Source organism: Artemia sp. Qi Xiang Cuo, chromosome 3, assembly GCF_049724085.1.
Source record: "Artemia sp. Qi Xiang Cuo chromosome 3, ASM4972408v1, whole genome shotgun sequence".
In the NCBI taxonomy this organism is placed as follows: Eukaryota; Metazoa; Arthropoda; class Branchiopoda; order Anostraca; family Artemiidae; genus Artemia; species Artemia sp. Qi Xiang Cuo.
In genome coordinates, this window is record NC_142796.1 from 41,342,954 (window position 1) to 41,348,953 (window position 6,000).

Sequence of the window (6,000 nt, forward strand, 5' to 3'; positions counted from 1 at the left end):
ATAGGAAAGGGAAGCTTGGGCAAAAAAGAAAATACTTCATGCTATATATGGCCATACAAGGATCCTTGGTTTCTCGAGTTTTTGGGAGCAGTACTTTAAATCGAGGTTAGTACTTTTACGTAAGCTTTTTGGGGGAAGGTGGAGAGGGGTCATAAGAAGGCAATAGGAAAGGTAAACTTGGGCGAAAAGGGAAAGACTTTTGTCTATACATGCCCCTCGTTTTATCAAGTTTTGGGAGCAGGACTTTAAATGCAGGTCAGCGCTTTTAAGTACGACTTTTGGAGGAAGGATGTGTGGGGATCATGAGAATGCAATAGGAAAGAGAAATTTGGGCGAACAGGTAGAGACTTCTGGCCTTACATGGTTGCCATTCCCTGTTCAAATTTTTGGTCAGCTATCTTTTTATCACCCTACGGTTTTAACATTTCAGACTGACAATAAAAAGTTTTGTCATTCAACAGCTGATATCCGCGTTTGCCTATCTATTAATTTGCATTTAAAACATTTGATTAAAATTTTTAAAAAGCAGATACTACAAAACAGAGGAAAGTAGAAAACTTATCCTATTTATTGAGCAAGTTTAGATCATTTTTTTGTACTAATTTTTACTAATATCTTAGTATTAACCAGTGAATGAATAAATCTGAAACCAATGGATCAAATGACATAAAAAATTTTCTTCCACTGTATGTTGAAAAATTGCAAGTTTAAAAGGAACATAAACCTTATCAGGAGCTTAAACCTGAAGCCACATGTCCTAAAACCACTGTGGGTGATTTGCAAGGTTTTGGTGGAGTAATAAAACCGTTGCTTTGATTTTGTGAGAGACAAATAGCAGAGGGAAATCCTAGCGTCAGAATCTGACCAGCCAACACAACCCAGCAAAATCTGTCCTTACAGTATATGCAACGCGCTGCTTCCATCATGGTTAAATGTTTCTGTTTTCTCAAAATCCCATTTCTGTGCCAAAAACAAAATAGTAATGATAATTTAATAAAAAAATATGTATGTACTGCGAAGAAATAACAGTGAACACAACTATTGTACATGAAATAAGACTCAGCCATAGTGCTTACGTCTACTTGAATCAGGAAACAAGCTTTAAAGCTCTTTCCGGTGCTAGAAGATGGCAGAAGATTGCATTCCTTCGGGTGCATTCAAGGGCCAAAGGGGTAGTGATTTCAAGCTAAGAGAGGTCCCATTAGAGGGTGCGTTGTCTGAACCCACCAATGGGTTTAAGGTCGGATTTCATCTTGTTCATGCAGGATTTTTACTAGCCTTCATGCCCTTTTTTCAAGCTTGGGAGTGGTTTGCAATCTGTTTATTATCTAAAAACTCACATCAAGAGTCAAAACATACTCTTAAGTATTCGAGATGTTCTGCAAAACACAACATAGAGGTATGTATACTTTGAAGGGCCAAACATCAAAATAGATCATCTTAAAATGATGTCAAATAAATGTTTCAAGATTATGAGTTTTTTAGGCACTATCATATTTGTGTCAGTTTTGCCACCTTGAGCCTTAAAAATAAATATAAAAAATTAATTAATCAAATTTGATGACCTTTCCTGTCCGAAAAAATTCAAACATTAAAGACCTGTTCATTCCTAGATACAGCTACAGTTTGAAATCAAAGCTGCACCTTACTGAACTGTTTGATTGCACACGTTTTTTTATTTTGCTTTTCTGCTGATATATATATATATATATATATATATATATATATATATATATATATATATATATATATATATATATATATATATATATATATATATATATATATATATATATATATATATATATATATATATATATATATATATATATATATATATATATATATATATATATATATATATATATATATATCCTTGCTGGGCGAATTTTATCTCAAGTGATTGTGACACTTTTTTTTTGGGAGGGCGACGAGGAGGTAGAATAGAATGAATGATTTTTAGTTTTGTGTCTTCGGTATCCAATTAGGTCGTGAAATTATTAGAAATTAATTTATTTCGTTTAAATTTATTTATTTATTTACTTCTTATTATTATTATTTTTTTTTTCCTTTTTTTTTGGGGGGGGGGTCTAAGGCTGGCTGGTAGTAATTGTGTATGTAGGGTTTTGTAAAAGGTGATGTGTACCCATACAAGTTTAATAAACTTCGGCTTTTGTTGTTAATGTGTGTATTTTTTTTAATAAAACCTTTTTCTCTCTCTAAATATATATATATATATATATATATATATATATATATATATATATATATATATATATATATATATATATATATATATATAAGTAGAAAGGGGGGTAAAGGTCGTGACAGGACCACGTGGTTTATGGTCCTAATATGGGCATAGAGTCATTAGGGAGAACACGTGGTTAATGGGGTCAATGATCTAAAGTCAGTCATTAATCAAATTGTTTCCGGGCAAAGTTTAATAATGTCTGACAGGTACTGTCAATCATTAATCAAATTGCTTCCAGGCGAAGTTTAATAATGTCTTGACAGGTGATGTCAAGATTGATTGATATGTCACGAAAGGGGAATTAATTTGTTGTTTCTAAGGGGAATTATTGATTCAAGAAAGCGTAATTAATTTGATGTTTCTAAGGGGAAGGTGGGGAAAGGTATATATTGATTGCGTAATCGAAGGGAGAAAATTCCCGAGAAATTGATTACATAATCGGTAGAACCCTATAAGGAGCTCGTGACGGGAATCCATTTATGGGCATAGAATGACGTAATCAACTAGGACAAATGGATTTCTGAGAAATTGATTACATAATCGGTAGAACCCTATTAGAAGGTCATGACGGGAATCCATTTATGGGCATAGAATGACGTAATCAACTAGAACAAATGGATTTCTGAGAAATTGATTACATAATCGGTAGAACCCTATGAGGAGGTCATGACGGGAATTCATTTATGGGCATAGAATGACGTAATCGACTAAGACAATTGGATTTCTGAGAAATTGATTACATAATCGGTAGAACCCTATCAGTAGGTCGTGACTGTAATCCATTTATGGGCATAGAATGACGTAATCAACTATGACAAATGGATTTCTGAGAAATTGATTACATAATCGGTAGAACTCTATCAGAAAGTCATGACGGGAATTCATTTATGGGTATAGAATGACGTAATCGACTAAGACAAGCAAGTTACTTTCTTAATGTCCCTCCTAAACCCATTTTAATTCTTGAAGCAATTATATTTTTAATCCTCAAAACTTATTCACATAATGGTTTTTTCTTAATCAACATTTTTTTCTTTAAAAACACATATACATTGCATATATAAGTCAACATTTCCCTCCTAAACCCCTTATCAAACTAGGAGTACATATCTTTTTCACACAAACATCTACATAAAAGATTCTTTCTTAGCTCAAAATCAGGAAATACTTTTCAAAGACCATTTCAGAGCAAGTTACTTTCTTAATGTCCCTCCTAAACCCATTTTCCAACTTGAAGTACTTATCTTTTTCACTCACAACTATACTTTACCGCTTTTTGGATACCTCAACACCAAGAAATACTTTTCAAAGACCATTTCAGAGCAAGTTACTTTCTTGATGTCCCTCCTAAACCCATTTTGCAACTTGAAGTACTTATCTTTTTCACTCACAACAATACTCTACAGATTTTTGGATAACTCAACACCAAGAAATACCTTTTAAAATGCATTTCAGAGGAAGTTAATCTATGAATGTCCCTCCTAAACCCATTTTCCAACTTGAAGTACTTATCTTTTTCATCCACAACTATACTTTACAGGTTTTTGGATACCTCAACACCAAGCAATACTTTTCAAAGACCATTTCAGAGCAAACTACTTTCTTAATGTCCCTCCTAAACCAATTTTCCAACTTGAAGTACTTATCTTTTTCACCCACAACTATACTTTACAGCTTTTTTAGTGACCCAACACCAAGAAATACTTTTCAAAGACCATTTCAGAGCAAGTTACTTTCTTAATGTTCCTCCTAAACCCATTTTCCGACTTGAAGTACTTATCTTTTTCATCCACAACTATACTTTACAGCTTTTTGGATACCTCAACACCAAGAAATACATTTCAAATACCATTTCAGAGCCCGTTTCTTTCTTAATGTCCCTCCTAAAACCATTTTCCAACTTGAAGTACTTATCTTTTTCACTCGCAACTATACTTTACAGCTTTTCGGATACCTCAACACCAAGAAATACTTTTCAAAGACCATTTCAGAGCAAATTACTTTCTTATTGTCCCTTCTAAACCCATTTTCAAACTTTAAATATCTATCTTTTTTCACCCGAAACTATACTTTACAGCTTTTTGGATACCTAAACACCAAGAAATACTTTTCAAAGACCATTTCAGAGCAAGTTACTATCTTAATGTCCCTCCTAAACCCATTTTGCAACTTGAAGTACTTATTTTTTTCACCCAGAACTATACTTTACAGTTTTTTTGAAAACTCAACTCCAAGAAATACCTTTCAAAAAGCATTTCAGAGCAAGTTACTTTCTTAATGTCCCTCTTAAACCCATTTTCCAACTTGAAGTACTTATCTTTTTCACCCACAACTATACTTTAAAGCTTTTTGATACCTCAACGCCAAGAAATACTTTTCAAAGACCATTTCAGAGCAAGTTACTTTCTTTATGACCCTCCTAAACCCATTTTCCAACTTGAAGTACTTATCTTTTTCACCCAAAACTATACTTTACATCTTTTTGAGTGTCCCAACACCAAGAAATACTTTTCAAAGACCATTTCAGAGCAAGTTACTTTCTTAATGTCCCTCCTAAACCTATTTTACAACTTGAAGTAATTATCTTTTTCACCCACAACTATACTTTACAGCTTTTTGGATACCTCAACACAAAGAAACACATATCAAAGAAAATTTCAGAGCACGATAATTTCTTAATGTACATCCTAAATCCATTTTCAAACTTGAAGTACTTATTTTTTTCACGCACAACTATACTTTACAGATTTTTGGATACCATAACCCCCAGTAATATCTTTAAATTACAATTTCAGAGCTAGTTACTTTCTTAATGTCCCTCCTAAACCCTTTTTACCACTTCATGTACTTTTCTTGTTAATCCACAACTATACTTTGCAGCTTTTCGGATACCTCATCATCAATAAATAATTTTCAAAGATCAGTTCAGAGCACATGGCATTGTTAATGTATCTCTAAAGCCCATTTTTCAACTTGAAGTACTTATCTTTTTCAGCCTCAACCATACTTTACAGCTTTTTGGATACCTCAACACCAAGAAACACTTTTCAAAGACCATTTCAGAGCGAATTACTTGCTAAATGTCCCTCCTAAGCTCAATTTATAACTTGAAGTACTTGTCTCTTTCACCCACAACTATGCTTTACAGCTTTTTGAATGCTCCCACACCAAGCAATACTTTTCAAAGGCATTTCAGAACAAGTTCTTGTCTTAATATGCTTCTTAAACCAATTTTACAAATTCTAAATTTTTCCATAGTAGATAGAAAAAGCTATATCATAGCTGTGAATATTTTCTCGAAAGATAATCAGTTCTATTTCAATTTTAAATTTTCTCAATGAAGTGAAGAAAAGTTCAAGTTCTCTTCTGAATTTTCTCAATGAAAAAGAAATTAGTTTTTATTCAATTCAATTTTTCCAAATAATATAAAAATTTTCCACTTTAGTTCAGATTTTTCTCATAGAGATGAAAAATTTAAAATACTGTTCCAAATTTTCTCAACGAAGTGAAGAACAGTTCAAGTTCTCTTCTGAACTTTACCAAAGAACACACTTCAATTCTAATTTCTCCAGAGAAAACAAAAATGTTCCACTTCAGTTCTTTATTTCACAAAGACAAGAGATGAAAATTTAAAATACTGTTTCCAAATTTTCTCAACGAAGTGAAGAACAGTTCAAGTTCTCTTCTGAACTTTGCAAAGAACACCTTTCAATTCTAATTTCTCCAGAGAAAACAAAAATCTTCCA

General features: G+C 32.6%; 1 protein-coding gene across 2 annotated transcripts in view; it reads left to right on the plus strand.

Annotated features, from left to right (window-relative positions):
* Nucleotides 1-6,000, plus strand: part of LOC148954103 (metabotropic glutamate receptor 8-like) — a 437,295-nt gene that overhangs the window by 174,673 nt on the left and 256,622 nt on the right. The window lies entirely within an intron of this gene.